Source organism: Triticum urartu, chromosome 3A, assembly GCF_056163025.1.
Source record: "Triticum urartu cultivar PI428250 chromosome 3A, HENAU_Tu73, whole genome shotgun sequence".
NCBI classification, from domain to species: Eukaryota; Viridiplantae; Streptophyta; class Magnoliopsida; order Poales; family Poaceae; genus Triticum; species Triticum urartu.
The window spans coordinates 10,223,682-10,240,000 of record NC_141875.1 but is presented as its reverse complement, the minus strand read 5'-3'; the positions used below and the strand labels follow the sequence as shown (position 1 = coordinate 10,240,000).

The window sequence follows — 16,319 nt, the reverse complement described above, 5'->3', positions numbered from 1 at the left end:
TTCCTCTCTCATAATAATTGCAAGTAGGAGCAGCAAGCACATGCATATTATATTCATAAAAATCATCATGTGTAGTAGTAAAACGCAACCCATCAATATAATCCTTAATAAGGGCAAACTTCTCCGATATAGTGTAGTCGGGAGAATTCAAAGGGATAATAGGACTATCATGCGTGGGTGCAATAGCAACAATTTCATGTTTAACATAAGGAACTATAGCAAGTTCATCTCCATAAGCATAATTCATATTGGCATCTTGGCCACAAGCATAGCAAGCATCAAGTTCATCAAAAAGGGATATTTCAAACGAATCAGAGGGATCATAGCAATTATCATAGCAATCATCCTTCGGTAAGCACGAAGGGAACTTAAACAATGTATGAGTTGAAGAGTTACTCTCATTAGAAGGTGGGCACGGGTAGCTAATCCGCTCTTCCTCCTTTTGTTCTTCGCTCTCCTAGTCATCTTTTTCATCTAATGAGCTCACAGTTTCATCAATTTCTTCTTCCATAGACTCCTGCAAAATATTGGTCTCTTCTCGGACAGCGGAGACTTTCTCAATAAATTCATCAATATCATAATTGTATTTATAATTCTCATAGCAATATTTAAGGATAGTTAAATTTTCAGGTCTATAAACTGAATCATCAAAATCTTCAAACTATTTAAACAAAGATTCAATCTCACATGCACCCTTAAAAGCAACAAATTCTTCTATTCGTTCCACATCATAGTAATCATATATACCATTAGCATAAGAAGCTAAGGTTTCATTATCATTAAATTTGCATGAAAAGGGAAGGTGTGGAGCCTTCATCCTAGAGCAACAAGTATAATCATATCTCAAGCATAGTTGCCTAGCATACCAATACAACATATAAATTTGATCCCATAATAGTTTCCATTTTGAGATAAGTGGTGTCGCACATAACAAGCATGCTCATCTAAAGATTTTCCCTCAACTAAGCTAGTTGGGGTTTCAGCAAGAGCACATAGGGATCGAAGATGATCCAAGTAAAAAGCTTCGGGAGTGTGATAGATTTTGAGTGGTTCTTCAACCATTGGTGTAGTAGGTACAACTAATTTTCTTGGTACTTTGCGTTTCCTACCCATAACTGAAGATAGAAAACAAGAGCACAAAATAAAAACTACTTAGTGATAAAGCAAACAAGCACACACGAGAATATTCACCCCACGCTATAACTCCCCGGCAACGGCGCAAGAAAAAGGTCTGGATAACCCACAAGTACAGGGGATCAATTTTAGTCTCTCTCGATAAGTAAGAGTGTCGAACCCAACAAGGAGCTAAAGGTAGAACAAATATTCCCTCAACTTCTATCGACCACCGATACAACTCTACGCACGCTTGACGTTCGCGTTACCTAGAACAAGTATGAAACTAGAAGTACTTTGTAGGTGTTGTGGGATAGGTTTGCAAGATAATAAAGAGCACGTAAATAAAATCTAGGGGCTGTTTTAAGTAAAGAAGCAATAAAGTTAAGTATAGCGAATGTGGAAAAGTGGTGGTAGGAGTTGCGAAATTGTCCCTAAGCAATTGACTACTTTACTAGACCGATAGCAAGTTTTATGTGGGAGAGGCCACTGCTAGCATGTCATCCCTGACTTGGAATTCTATGCACTTATGATTGGAACTATTAGCAAGCATCCGCAACCACTAATGTTCATTAAGGTAAAACCCAACCATAGCATTAAGATATATTGGCCCCCCTTCAATCCCGTATGCATCAATTTCTATGCTAGGTAGAAGCTTCTGTCACTCTTGCCCTCCAATACATAGTCCTATCAACATACAACTAACACTATGGTGTGATCCACGCGCACGCTCATATGATGGGCACCAAAGGACAACAACATAACCACAAGCAAATTAAACCAATCATAGCAATTCACCAATTACCGATAGAACAACGAAAATCTGCGATGATGATGATGGCCCCGATGGCATTCTGGAGCGACCGGGAGAGAGGGGGAGAGAGCCCCCCTTCTTCTTCTTCTTCCATGACCTTCTCCCTAGATGGGAGAAGGGTTTCCCCTCTGGTCCTTGGCTCCCATGGCATGGGAGGGGCGAGAGCCCCTTAGAGATTGGATATGTCTCTCTGTCTCTCTCTGTTTCTGCGTTCCCTAATTTTGCCCTTTCACCGTTTCTTAAATTCCCGGAGATCCGTAACTCCGATTGGGTTGAAATTTGGACACGATTTTTATCCGGATATTAGCTTTCTTGTGGCGAAAGAAGGGCACCAACCTCCTTACGGAGTGTCCACGAGGGCCCAGGGCGCGCCTGACCCCCTGGGGCGTGCCCCTCACCCTCGTGGGCCCCTCGGGCATCGGCTCACGTTGATTCCACTTCCCAAAATTCACATATATTCCAAAAAAAATCTTTGTCAGTTTTTGTCCTGTTTGGACTCCGTTTGATATGGATATTCTGAGAAACAAAAACATGCAACAAACAGGAACTGGCACTGGGCACTGGATCAATATGTTAGTGCCAAAAATAATATAAAAAGTTGCAAAAAGTATGTAAAAGTTGTAGAATATTGGCATGGAAAAATCAAAAATTATAGATACGACGGAGACGTATGAACGCTCACATTGGTTCCTACATATTCTAAGAAGATCTTTATCGGTCAAACCGCATAACGACATACGTTGTTCCCTTTGTCGTCGGTATGTTACTTGCCCGAGATTCGATCGTCGGTATCTGAATACCTAGTTCAATCTCATTACCGTCAAGTCCCTTTACTCGTTCTGTAATGCATCTTCCTGCAACTAACTCATTAGTCACATTGCTTGCAAGGCTTATAGTGATGTGCATTACCGAGAAGGCCCAGAGATACCCTCTGACAATCGGACTGACAAATCCTAATATCGATATATGCCAACTCAACAAGCACCATCGGAGACACCTGTAGAGCACCTTTATAATCACCCAGTTACGTTGTGACGTTTGGTAGCACACAAAGTGTTCCTCCGGTATTCGGGAGTTGCATAATCTCATAGTCATAGGAACACGTATAAGTCATGAAGAAAGCAATAGCAATATACTAAACGATCAAGTGCTAAGCTAATGGAATGGGTCAAGTCAATCACATCATTCTCTAATGATGTGATCCCGTTAATCAAATGACAACTCATGTCTATGGCTAGGAAACTCAACCATCTTTGATTCAACGAGCTAGTCAAGTAGAGGCATACTAGTGACACTCTGTTTGTCTATGTATTCACACATGTACTAAGTTTCCGGTTAATACAATTCTAGCATGAGCAATAAACATTTATCATGATATAAGGAAATATAAATGACAACTTTATTATTGCCTCTAGCTAGGGCATATTTCCTTCACTACCGAGTACTGCTTATCATATATGCTATATTCATGTGAGGGTGCATGTTGACTATACATGAGTACCTATAATGCTTTATGATATTGTATGACTATTGTATGACTATATATATGGTATTGTGGTTAATGATATTGTTATCTGGTATATGTGAAATTGAAGTTTATTGAAACGGGGTAGGAAGGAGGGAAAAATGATGAAAGATACAGCAGTAGCGCGGGGATAGAAAAGCGCTACAGCTACTTAATAGTAGTATGTTCCAGAAAAGCGCTACTGATATAGTCAATAGTAGTAGTGCGGGTATAGACTGCGCTACTACTAACTGTTAGCAGTAGCACCGTAGTAGTAGCGCGGCTACCCGCGGTGCTGATAGTATCAAAACCCGCGCTACTACTAGGGTTTTCCCTAGTAGTGGGATTCTGATACATCTCCAACGTATCAATAATTTTGATTGTTCCATGCTATTATATTATCATTCTTGGATGCTTTACAATCATTTTATAGCAACTTTATATCATTTTTTGGGACTAACCTATTGACATAGTGCCCAGTGCCAGTCCATAGCAGCAAAATTTTTGGAGATTTTTTGAACCAGAAGACAACTTGAGAGCCAAGGAAGCACCAGAGGGGAGGCACGTGGGGCCCACAAGACACCAGGGCGCGCCAGAGGCCCCTGGTGCGCCCTGATGGGTTGTGGGGACCAAGGGGGTCTCCTCCACCGCCTCTCAGCTCTGTAAATACCCAAATATTTCAGAAACCCTAGGGGAGTCGACGAAACACAATTCCAGCCGCCGCAACTTCCAGAAACACGAGATCCAATCTAGATCCCTATTCCAGCACTCCGCCGGAGGGGAACACGATCATGGAGGGGTTCATCATCCTCATGGGTGCTCCTCCGATGATGCGTGAGTAGTTCACCATAGACCTATGTGTCCGTAGGCAGTAGCTAGATGGCTTCTTCTCTGTTTTTGATTCCAAATACAATGTTCTCCTTGATGTTCTTGGAGACCTATTTGATGTAATGACTTTTTGCGGTGTGTTTGTTGGGATCCGATGAAGTTCGAGTTTATGATCAGATCTATCCATCAATATTATTTGAGTTTCTTTGATCTCTTATATGCATGATTGTTATAGCCTCGTATTTCTTGTTCGAATCTATGGTTTAGTTAGGTCAACTAGATTGATTTTTCTTGCAATGGGAATAGGTGCTTTGTGATGGGTTCGATCTTGCGATGTCCTCGCCCAATGACAGAAGGGGTAGCGAGGCATGCATGTATGGTTGCTATTTAGGGTAAAAACATGGGATCTATTAGTACATGAATAGATCTTGTCTACGTAATGTCATCGTTCTTATTGCATTACCCCGTGTCTACATGCATGATGGATAGCGGTCGATGTGTGGAGTAATAGTAGTAGATGCAGAATCGTTTCGGTCTACTAATCTTGGACGTGATGCCTATATACACGATCATTGCCTTGGATATCGTCATAATTATTTGTTCTTCTATCAATTGCCCAACTGTAATTTGTTTGCCCAACGTATGCTATTTTCTCGAGAGAAGCCACTAGTGAAACCTACGCCCCCCGGGTCTATCTTTTATCATATTGCTTTCAGATATATCTTTTATCATATTGTTTTCAGATCTATTATTCCAAAACCCCAAAAATACCTTGTGCACTTTTTCTTTACTTATTTGATTTTGTATTTTATTCAGATCTATTTATCCAAACACATACAATTTAATCTATCTTTTCATCAAGAAGGGTTTGACAACCCCTCTTACGCGTTGGGTTGCGAGGATTTGTTCTTTGTGTGCAAGTACTGTTTGTTGGGGAACGTAGTAATTTCAAAAAAATTCCTACGCACACGCAAGATCATGGTGATGCATAGCAATGAGAGGGGAGAGTGTTGTCTACGTACCCTCGTAGACCGAAGCGGAAGCGTTGACGCAACGTAGAGGAAGTAGTCATACGTCTTCTCGGTTCAACCGATCCAAGCACCGTTACTCCGGCACCTCCGAGTTCTTGGCACACGTTCAGCTCGATGACGCTCCCCGGGCTCCGATCCAGCAAAGCTTCGGGGAGGAGTTCCGTCAGCACGACGGCGTGGTGACGATCTTAATGTTCAACCGTCGCAGAGCTTCACCTAAGCACCGCTACAATATGACCGAGGTGTAATATCGTGGAGGGGGGCACCGCACACGGCTAAGGAACGATCATGAAGATCAACTTGTGTGTCTATGGGGTGCCCCCTGCCCCCGTATATAAAGGAGTGGAGGAGGGGAGGGCCGGCCCTCTCTATGGCGCGCCCTAGGGGAGTCCTACTCCCACCGGGAGTAGGATTCCCCTTTTCCTAGTTCAACTAGGAGTCCTTCCATGTAGTAGGAGTAGGAGACAAGGAAGGGGAAGGAAGAAGGGAAGGAAGGAGGGGACGCTGCCCCTCCCCCTAGCTAGTCCAATTCGGACTAGGCCTTTGGGGGGGCGCGCGGCCTGCCCTAAGCAGCCCCTCTCTCTTTCCCGTATGGCCCAATAAGGCCCAATACTTCTCCCCCGTATTCCCGTAACTCCCCGGTACTCCGAAAAATACCCGAATCACTCGGAACCTTTCCGAAGTCCGAATATAGTCGTCCAATATATCGATCTTTACGTCTCGACCATTTCGAGACTCCTCGTCATGTCCCCGATCTCATCCGGGACTCCGAACTCCTTTGGTGCATCAAAACTCATAAACTCATAATATAACTGTCATCGAAACCTTAAGCGTGCGGACCCTACGGTTCAAGAACAATGTAGACATGACCGAGACATGTCTCCGGTCAATAACCAATAGTGGAACCTGGATGCTCATATTGGCTCCTACATATTCTACGAAGATCTTTATCGGTCAGACCGCATAACAACATACGTTGTTCCCTTTGTCATCGGTATGTTACTTGCCCGAGGTTCGATCGTCGGTATCTCAATACCTAGTTCAATCTCGTTACTGGCAAGTCTCTTTACTCGTTCCGTAATACATCATCTCACAACTAACTCATTAGTTGTAATGCTTGCAAGGCTTAGGTGATGTGCATTACCGAGAGGGCCCAGAGATACCTCTCTGACATTCGGAGTGACAAATCCTAATCTCGAAATACGCCAACCCAACAAGTACCTTCGGAGACACCTGTAGAGCACCTTTATAATCACCCAGTTACATTGTGACGTTTGGTAGCACACAAAGTGTTCCTCCGGTAAACAGGAGTTGCATAATCTCATAGTCATAGGAACATGTATAAGTCATGAAGAAAGCAATAGCAACAAACTAAACAATCAAGTGCTAAGCTAACGGAATGGGTCAAGTCAATCAGATCATTCATCTAATGATGTGATCTCATTAATCAAATAACAACTCTTTGTCCATGGTTAGGAAACATAACCATCTTTGATTAATGAGCTAGTCAAGTAGAGGCATACTAGTGACACTCTGTTTGTCTATGTATTCACACATGTATTATGTTTCCGGTTAATACAATTCTAGCATGAATAATAAACATTTATCATGAAATAAGGAAATAAATAATAACTTTATTATTGCCTCTAGGGCATATTTCCTTCAGTCTACCACTTGCACTAGAGTCAATAATCTAGATCACATCACCATGTGATTAACATCGATAGTTCACATCATCATGTGATTAACACCCATAGTTCACATCGCCATGTGACCAACACCCAAAGGGTTTACTAGATTCAGTAATCTAGTTCACATCGCTATGTGATTAACATCCAAAGAGTAATAAGGCGTGATCATGTTTTGCTTGTGAGAGAAGTTTAGTCAACGGGTCTGCCACATTCAGATCCGTATGTATTCTGCAAATTTCTATGTCAACAATACTCTGCTCGGAGCTACTCTAGCTAATTGCTCCCACTTTCAATATGTATCTAGATTGAGACTTAGAGTCATCTAGATTAGTGTCAAATACTTGCATCGACGTAACCCTTTACGACAAACCTTTTTGTCACGTCCATAATCGAGAAACATATCCTTATTCCACTAAGGATAATTTTGACCGCTGTCCAGTGATCTACTCCTAGATCACTATTGTACTCCCTTGCCAAAATCAGTGTAGGGTATACAATAGATCTGGTACACAGCATGGCATACTTTATAGAACCTATGGCCAAGGCATAGGGAATGACTTTCATTCTCTTTCTATCTTCTGTCGTGGTCGGGTTTTGAGTCTTACTCAATTTCACACCTTGTAACACAGGCAAGAACTCTTTCTTTGACTGTTCCATTTTGAACTACTTCAAAATCTTGTCAAGGTATGTACTCATTGAAAAAACTTATCAAGCGTCTTGATCTATCTCTATAGATCTTGATGCTCAGTATGTAAGCAGCTTCACCGAGGTCCTTTGAAAAAATCCTTACTTCTACCACAAGAACAGATTTCTGTGATGAATTACTTTCCAATAAGGGAGATGGTACAATTACCTTATCAAGTTTTCTACTTTCCTCCCACTCACTTCTTTCGAGAGAAACTCCTTCTCTGGAAAGGATCCATTCTCAGCAACGAATATCTTGCCTTCGGATCTGTGATAGAAGGTGTACCCAACTGTCTCCTTTGGGTATCCTATGAAGACACATTTCTCCGATTTGGGTTTGAGCTTATCAGGATGAAACTTTTTCATATAAGCATCGCAACCCCAAACTTTAAGAAACGACAACTTTGGTTTCTTGCCAAACCACAGTTTCATAAGGCGGCGTCTCAACGGATTTTGATGGTGCCCTATTTAACGTGAATGCAGCTGTCTCTAATGCATGACCCCAAAACGATAGTGGTAAATCGGTAAGAAACATCATAGATTGTACTATATCTAATAAAGTACAGTTATGACGTTCGGACACACCATTATGCTGTGGTGTTCCAGGTGGCACGAATTTGTGAAACTATTCCACATTGTTTTAATTGAAGACCAAACTCGTAACTCAAATATTTGTCTCCGCGATCAGATCGTGGAAACCTTATCTTCTTGTCACGATGATTTTCCACTTCACTCTGAAATTCTTTGAACTGTTCAAAATGTTTCAGACTTATGTTTCATCAAGTAGATATACCCATATCTACTTAAATAATCTTTGAAGGTCAGAAAATAACGATACCTGCCGCGAGCCTTAACACTCATCGGATCGCATACATCAGTATGTATTATTTCCAATAAGTCTGTTGCTCGCTCCATTGTTCCAGAGAACGGAGTCTTAGTCATCTTTCCCATGAGGCATGGTTCGCAAGCATCAAGTGATTCATAATCAAGTGATTGCAAAAGCCCATCAGCATGGAGTTTCTTCATGCGCTTTACACCAATATGACCTAAACGGCAGTGCCACAAATAAGTTGCACTATCATTATTAACTTTGCATATTTTGGTTTCAATATTATGAATATGTGTATCACTATGATCGATATCCAACGAACCATTTTCATTGGGTGTGTAACCATATAAGGTTTTATTCATGTAAACAGAACAACTATTTATTCTCTTACTTAAATGAATAACCGTATTGCAATAAACATGATCAAATCATATTCATGCTCAACACCAAATAACATTTATTTAGGTTCCACACTAATCCCGAAAGTATAGGGAGTGTGCGATGATGATCATATCAATCTTGGAACTACTTCCAACTCTCATCGTCACTTCACCCTTAACTAGTCTCTGTTCATTCTGCAACTCCCGTTTCGAGTTACTAATCTTAGCAACTGAACTAGTACCAAATACTGAGGGGTTGCTATGAACACTAGTAAAGTACACATCAATAACATGTATATCAAATATACCTTTGTTTACTTTGCCATCCTTTCTTATCCACCAAATACTTGGGGTAGTTCCGCTTCCAGTGACCAATCCCTTTGCAGTAGAAGCACTTAGTTTTAGGCTTAGGACCAGACTTGGGTTTCTTCACTTGAGCAGCAACTTACTTGCCGTTCTTCTTGAAGTTCCCTTTCTTCCTTTTGCCCTTTTCTTGAAACTAGTGGTCTTGTCTACCATCAACACTTGATGTTTTTCTTGATTTCAACCTTCGTCGATTTTAGCATCACGAAGAGCTTGGGAATCGTTTCCGTTATCCCTTGCATATTATAGTTCATCACGAAGTTCTACTAACTTGGTGATGGTGACTAGAGAATTCTGTCAATCACTATTTTATCTGGAAGATTAACTCCCACTTGATTCAAGAGATTGTAGTACCCAGACAATCTGAGCACATGCTCACTAGTTGAGCGATTCTCCTCCATCTTTTAGCTATAGAACTTGTTGGAGACTTCATATCTCTCAACTCGGGTATTTGCTTGAAATATTAACTTCAACTCCTGGAACATCTCATATGGTCCATGACGTTCAAAATGTTTTTGAAGTCCCGATTCTAAACCGTTAAGCATGGTGCACTTAAACTATCAAGCAGTCATCATATTGAGCTAGCCAAACGTTCATAACGTCTGCATCTGCTCCTGCAATAGGTCTGTCACCTAGCGGTGCATCAAGGACATAATTCTTCTGTGTAGCAATGAGGATAAACCTCAGATCACGGATCCAATCCGCATCATTGCTACTAACATCTTTCAACTTAATTTTCTCTAGGAACATATCAAAATAAACATATGAAAGCAACAACGCGAGCTATTGATCTACTACATAGATATGCTAATACTACCAGGACTAAGTTCATGATAAATTAAAGTTCAATTAATCATATTACTTAAGAACTCCCACTTAGATAGACATCCCTCTAATCCTCTAAGTGTCACGTGATCCATATTAACTAAACCATGTCCGATCATCACGTGAGATGGAGTAGTTTCAATGCTGAACATTACTATGTTGATCATATCTACTATATGATTCACGCTCGACCTTTCGGTCTCCGTGTTCCGAGGCCATATCTGTATATGCTTGGCTCATCAAGTATAACCTGAGTATTCGGCGTGTGCAACTGTTTTGCACCCGTTGTATTTGAACGTAGAGCCTATCACGCCCGATCATCACGTGGTGTCTCAGCACGAAGAACTTTCGCAACGGTGCATACTCAGGGAGAACACTTCTTGATAATTAGTGAGAGATCATCTTAAAATGCTACTGTCAATGAAAGCAAGATAAGATGCATAAAAGATAAACATCACATGCAATCAATATAAGTGATACGATATGGCCATCATCATCTTGTGCTTGTGATCTCCATCTTCGAAGCACCGTCATGATCACCATCGTCACCGGCGCGACACCTTGATCTCCATCGTAGCATCGTTGTCGTCTCGCCAATCTTATGCTTCTACGACTATCGCTACTGCTTAGTGATAAAGTAAAGCATTACAGGGCGATTGCATTGCATACAATAAAGCGACAACCATATGGCTCCTGCCAGTTGCCGATAACTCGGTTACAAAACATGATCATCTCATACAATAAAATTTAGCATCATGTCTTGACCATATCACATCACAACATGCCCTGCAAAAACAAGTTAGGCGTCCTCTACTTTGTTGTTGCAAATTTTACGTGGCTGCTACGGGCTTAGCAAGAACCAATCTTACCTACGCATCAAAACCACAACGATAGTTTGTCAAGTTAGTGTTGTTTTAACCTTCGCAAGGACCGGGCGTAGCCACACTCGGTTCAACTAAAGTTGGAGAAACTGACACCCGCCAGCCACCTGTGTGCAAAGCACGGCGGTAGAACCAGTCTCGCGTAAGCGTACGCGTAATGTCGGTCCGGGCCGCTTCATCCAACAATACCGCCGAACCAAAGTATGACATGCTGGTAAGTAGTATGACTTATATCGCCCACAACTCACTTGTTTTTTACTCGTGCATATAACATCAAACCATAAAACCTAGGCTCGGATGCCACTGTTGGGGAACGTAGTAATTTCAACAAAATTCCTACGCACACGCAAGATCATGGTGATGCATAGCAACGAGAGGGGAGAGTGTTGTCTATGTACCCTCGTAGACCGAAGCGGAAGCGTTGACGCAACGTAGAGGAAGTAGTCGTACGTCTTCCCGGTTCAACCGATCCAAGCACCGTTACTCCGGCACCTCCGAGTTCTTGGCACACGTTCAGCTCGATGACGCTCCCCGGACTCCGATCCAGCAAAGCTTCGGGGAGGAGTTCCGTCAGCACGACGGCGTGGTGACGATCTTGATGTTCAACCGTCGCAGGGCTTCACCTAAGCACCGCTACAATATGACCGAGGTGTAATATCGTGGAGGGGGGCACCGCACACGGCTAAGGAACGATCACGAAGATCAACTTGTGTGTCTATGGGGTGCCCCCTGCCCCCGTATATAAAGGAGTGGAGGAGGGGAGGGCCTGCCTGCCCTAGGCAGCCCCTCTCTCTTTCCCGTATGGCCCAATAAGGCCCAATACTTCTCCCCCGTATTCCCGTAACTTCCCGGTACTCCGAAAAATACCCGAATCACTCGGAACCTTTCCGAAGTCCGAATATAGTCGTCCAATATATCGATCTTTACATCTCGACCATTTCGAGACTCCTCGTCATGTCCCCAATCTCATCCGGGACTCCGAACTCCTTCGGTACATCAAAACTCATAAACTTATAATATAACTGTCATCGAAACCTTAAGCGTGCGGACCCTACGGTTCGAGAACAATGTAGACATGATCGAGACATGTCTCCGGTCAATAACCAATAGCGGAACATGGATGCTCATATTGGCTCCTACATATTCTACGAAGATCTTTATCGGTCAGACCGCATAACAACATACGTTGTTCCCTTTGTCATCGGTATGTTACTTGCCCGAGGTTCGATCGTCGGTATCTCAATACCTAGTTCAATCTCGTTACCGGCAAGTCTCTTTACTCGTTCCGTAATACATCATCTCACAACTAACTCATTAGTTGTAATGCTTGCAAGGCTTAGGTGATGTGCATTACCGAGAGGGCCCAGAGATACTTCTCCGACATTCGGAGTGACAAATCCTAATCTCGAAATACGCCAACCCAACAAGTACCTTCGGAGACACCTGTAGAGCACCTTTATAATCACCCAGTTACGTTGTGACGTTTGGTAGCACACAAAGTGTTCCTCTAGTAAACGAGAGTTGCATAATCTCATAGTCATAGGAACATGTATAAGTCATGAAGAAAGCAATAGCAACAAACTAAATGATCAAGTGCTAAGCTAACGGAATGGGTCAAGTCAATCAGATCATTCATCTAATGATGTGATCCCATTAATCAAATAACAACTCTTTGTCCATGGTTAGGAAACATAACCATCTTTGATTAATGAGCTAGTCAAGTAGAGGCATACTAGTGACACTCTGTTTGTCTATGTATTCACACATGTATTATGTTTCCGGTTAATACAATTCTAGCATGAATAATAAACATTTATCATGAAATAAGGAAATAAATAATAACTTTATTATTGCCTCTAGGGCATATTTCCTTCACTGTTTACATAGTGTTGCTTGGTTCTCCTACTGGATTGAAAACCTTGGTTTCATAACTGAAAGAAATACTTGTCGTAGCTGTGCTGCATCAGCCCTTCCTCTTTCAGGAAATATCAACGCAGATCTAAGCCATGTCATCGTCTAGGGCCACGCTCACGTCGGCAGCCATCTTCCTATTGTTCCTAACATTCGCGCTCACGCTCGTCATTCTCCGCCATCTTACTTCAGCAGCACCGACGCGGCACCCAGTGGTCGTCAACGGTGTCCGGCGTGGGCCACCCAGATGGTAGCCCTGCCTCCCAGGGGCACTGACCTGGAGCTGCTGCGGTCGTTGCCGGTCACGGTATTACCGTGCCGCGGACTGCGTCGGATTGGTGGAGTGTCCGGTTTGCCTGGCCGAGCTCGAGGACGGGTAGGAGGCGAGGTTCCTGCCCTGGAGTAGCCATGGATTCCACGTCGGGTGCGACGATAGGTGGCCGGCGTCCCACACCATCTGCCCGCTCTGCCGAGTAGCCGTTGGCAAGCCCGATGCGCTTACATCGACTACTCTCCCTTCCGTAACACCGGAGCCGGCGAACTATGCAGCGAACCAGCTGGCGAGAGGCCACAATTGGCGTGGTCACTGTGGCCACTGACGGATCGGAGTGCGGGTGATCGACGTTCCGGAGTAAAGGATGGTGGCAGTCATCCCGCGATGTGTCCAAGTCTCTGGGCGTGAACAGGTTCATTTTTAGGTGTAGTGCAGTGTAGGTGACCCGAGGTAACTCTTTGTACCAGAAATCCTATCAATTTGTTATTCATAGTAGCGCTGAGAGATGCCTCCTCATTCTATTTGCATGGATCTAATAAATCTATTTTTTGCTAGAGGGAACAATACGATAGTAACTAATCTAAATATTTTTCTGCATATTTATTACTTAGTGGAGGGAGTAATATGGTAATGTAATTAATCTTTTTTAGATAAAAGGCCTTGGCCCGACTTTATAAATAAAGCCACACGGCAGCGTCACAGACCCGAACACCCAAACAGTTAGCAAGAACCACGAATCCATCGACCAAAAGCCTAGAGCAGGCGAAAGAAGTTCCAGAGCGATACATGGCACCCTGCCATACACGGCGCGCAGGCCGGAGGGGAGAGACGACTACGACCAAACCGATAAAACCACCGCAACAGAGATCAGACGTTAGGACCCAGCCCGGAGAAGAAGGATGCTGAAGCCCGAATTTTGGCGATGAGCACGTCCAGGGCATCCTGATCGTCTTCTTTAGTCAATAATCTCCACTGCTGCAATATGATACAAGATTTGAAAAGAACGTCAGTAGGTTTAGATGGAAAGATATGCTCGATAGTAAATTTGTTCCTAGTAGTCCAAAGAGACCAACATAAGGCACCCAAGCCAACCCAGAACACCCTCTTGGTGACCCCAACCAGAACCTTGGCTAGGGTTCTAAGCTCAGAGAAGGACGAGGGATTCCAAGAGACCTGAAGCCAAGATCTGACACAACTCCAAATGAACTTAGCCAGGACACACTGGAAAAAGATGTGGTCCGTGTTTTCCAAAGCACCACAAAGGTGACAGAATTCTGATCCCGGACCATTACGCTTGCGAATCTGATCAGCCGCAGGAAGGCGGCCTCTGAAGGCTTGCCAAAGAAATATCTTAATCTTAGGAGGCACTTTGGACTTCCAGATGTTAGAAAATCTATTCGAGGGGGTACCTCCGATAAGCCTAGAGTAAAGTGACTTGACCGAAAACCTGCCAGAAGACGAATGAGGCCAAACTACAGAATCCGGTGCCTCCGAGAGCACAGGGAAGAGGGCAGAAAGACTTTGCCAATCCTCCAACTCTTCAGGAGACAGGGAGCGGCGAAAAGCCAGGTCCCAGTTATTATCCGCCACCTCCGCGATGGAGATGTCCGGCTTAGGACAGTAAGAAAACAAAACCAGGAATTGAGTAGCCAGAGGAGCATCTCCACACCACCAATCCCGCCAAAAACGAACAGACCTACCATTGCCCACGATAAACTTAACATGCTCCAAAAAAATTGGTCTAACTTTGACAAGGTTCTTCCTGAATTGAGACCCTCATCTAGCAGAAGGAAACAGGGGGCTAGATTGAGGGAAATACTTGGCCTTGAGGATAGAATACATAAGAGAGTCAGCCCCAGTAGTCATAATTTTCCACCACTATTTAATTAATAAGCATTTGTTCATCACCAACGTATTAATAATGCCTAACCCCCCAAGGTTCTTAGGCCGACACATAAGCTGCCACTTGACTAATCTATATTTCCGCTTATTATCCGCCGCATTCCAATAGAAGGCACCCCTGTGTTTGTCAAAGCCAGCGTGAATACCAGCCAAAAGGAGATAGAAACCCATAAGGAACATAGGAAGGGATGAGAGACAGGAGTTAATTAAGGCCACCTTGCCAGCGTTAGTATTGTATCTACCGCGCCATGGAAGGACCCTGTTCCCCACTTTAGCGATAGCCGGGGCAAAATCCTTAGCAAGAAGTTTAAAAGGAGAAATTGGGAGGCCCAGATATTTGAAAGGAAAGGAACCTAAAGAGCAGTTAAGAAGCCTGGCCACACGCAGGGCTTCCGCATCATTCACACCAGTAACTAGAACCTCACTCTTGGAAAAGTTAATCTTCAAGCCAGAGACTGTCGTGGTTCTAAGCCTGATAGTAATGTAGGGGGGTGTGTATGAAGAGGCTAGATCTTAGCTATTGGGAAGTTGTAACACGCAAGGTTTACGAGTTCAGGCCCTTCTCAAAGGAAGTAACAGCCCTACGTCTCGGTGCCCGGAGGCGGTCGATTGGATTATGAGCGTGTAGGTAACAGGGGTGCGAACCCTTCATACTGAGGAGGGGGTGGCTTATATAGAGTTCGCTGGCCCCCTCCTGCCCTCAGTAATAATGGGTTTTAAGGTACATTTAAGGTGGGCGTTACCCTAATAAAGTGCTATAATGACCATAAAGACTGCCTAACAGCCGACCGTTTGCCTGCGGAGTGACTTCAGGTCTTCTGGCAGTCGAGTGATTGCTTCTTGGTCGAGTGATAGCTTCTTAGTCGAGTGTCTTGAATTGGTCGAGTGAGATACCTTCAAGTCGATTGGAAAGTAGCCTCTTCTAGGGACGTCCTAGGGTAGGGCTCCTTGGACGGGTCCGTGTCCCCACCCTAGGTACGTAGCTTCATCATTAGCCCCCGAATGGGTCGAGGTTTGAGTGGAGAAAGAGTTGGCGAACCTTTCCGACTGGCTTTCCGGGCTACGTGAGAGCTTCGTTGGGTCAATCGTCACGGATGACGTAGTCAACTTTTTTCAGTCGCCTTGACCCATTCCAGGTTTTTCGTCGAATGAATTTCTTTGCTTGTGGTATACCGAGTGTTGACGCGAGCGGGATCTTCTGTTTTGGCAAGCCGTTTCTGTCGCCCGCGGACGTTGCGGGATTTTGGATTTGGGGAAGCGCGCGGGGCGGAGGCAGCCGCAGTAATCGG

General features: G+C 43.8%; 1 pseudogene; it reads left to right on the top strand.

Annotated features, from left to right (window-relative positions):
* Positions 1-12,949: 12,949 nt before the first annotated feature.
* LOC147977747 (E3 ubiquitin-protein ligase Os04g0590900-like) lies at positions 12,950-13,489 on the top strand (annotated as a pseudogene).
* Positions 13,490-16,319: the final 2,830 nt, after the last annotated feature.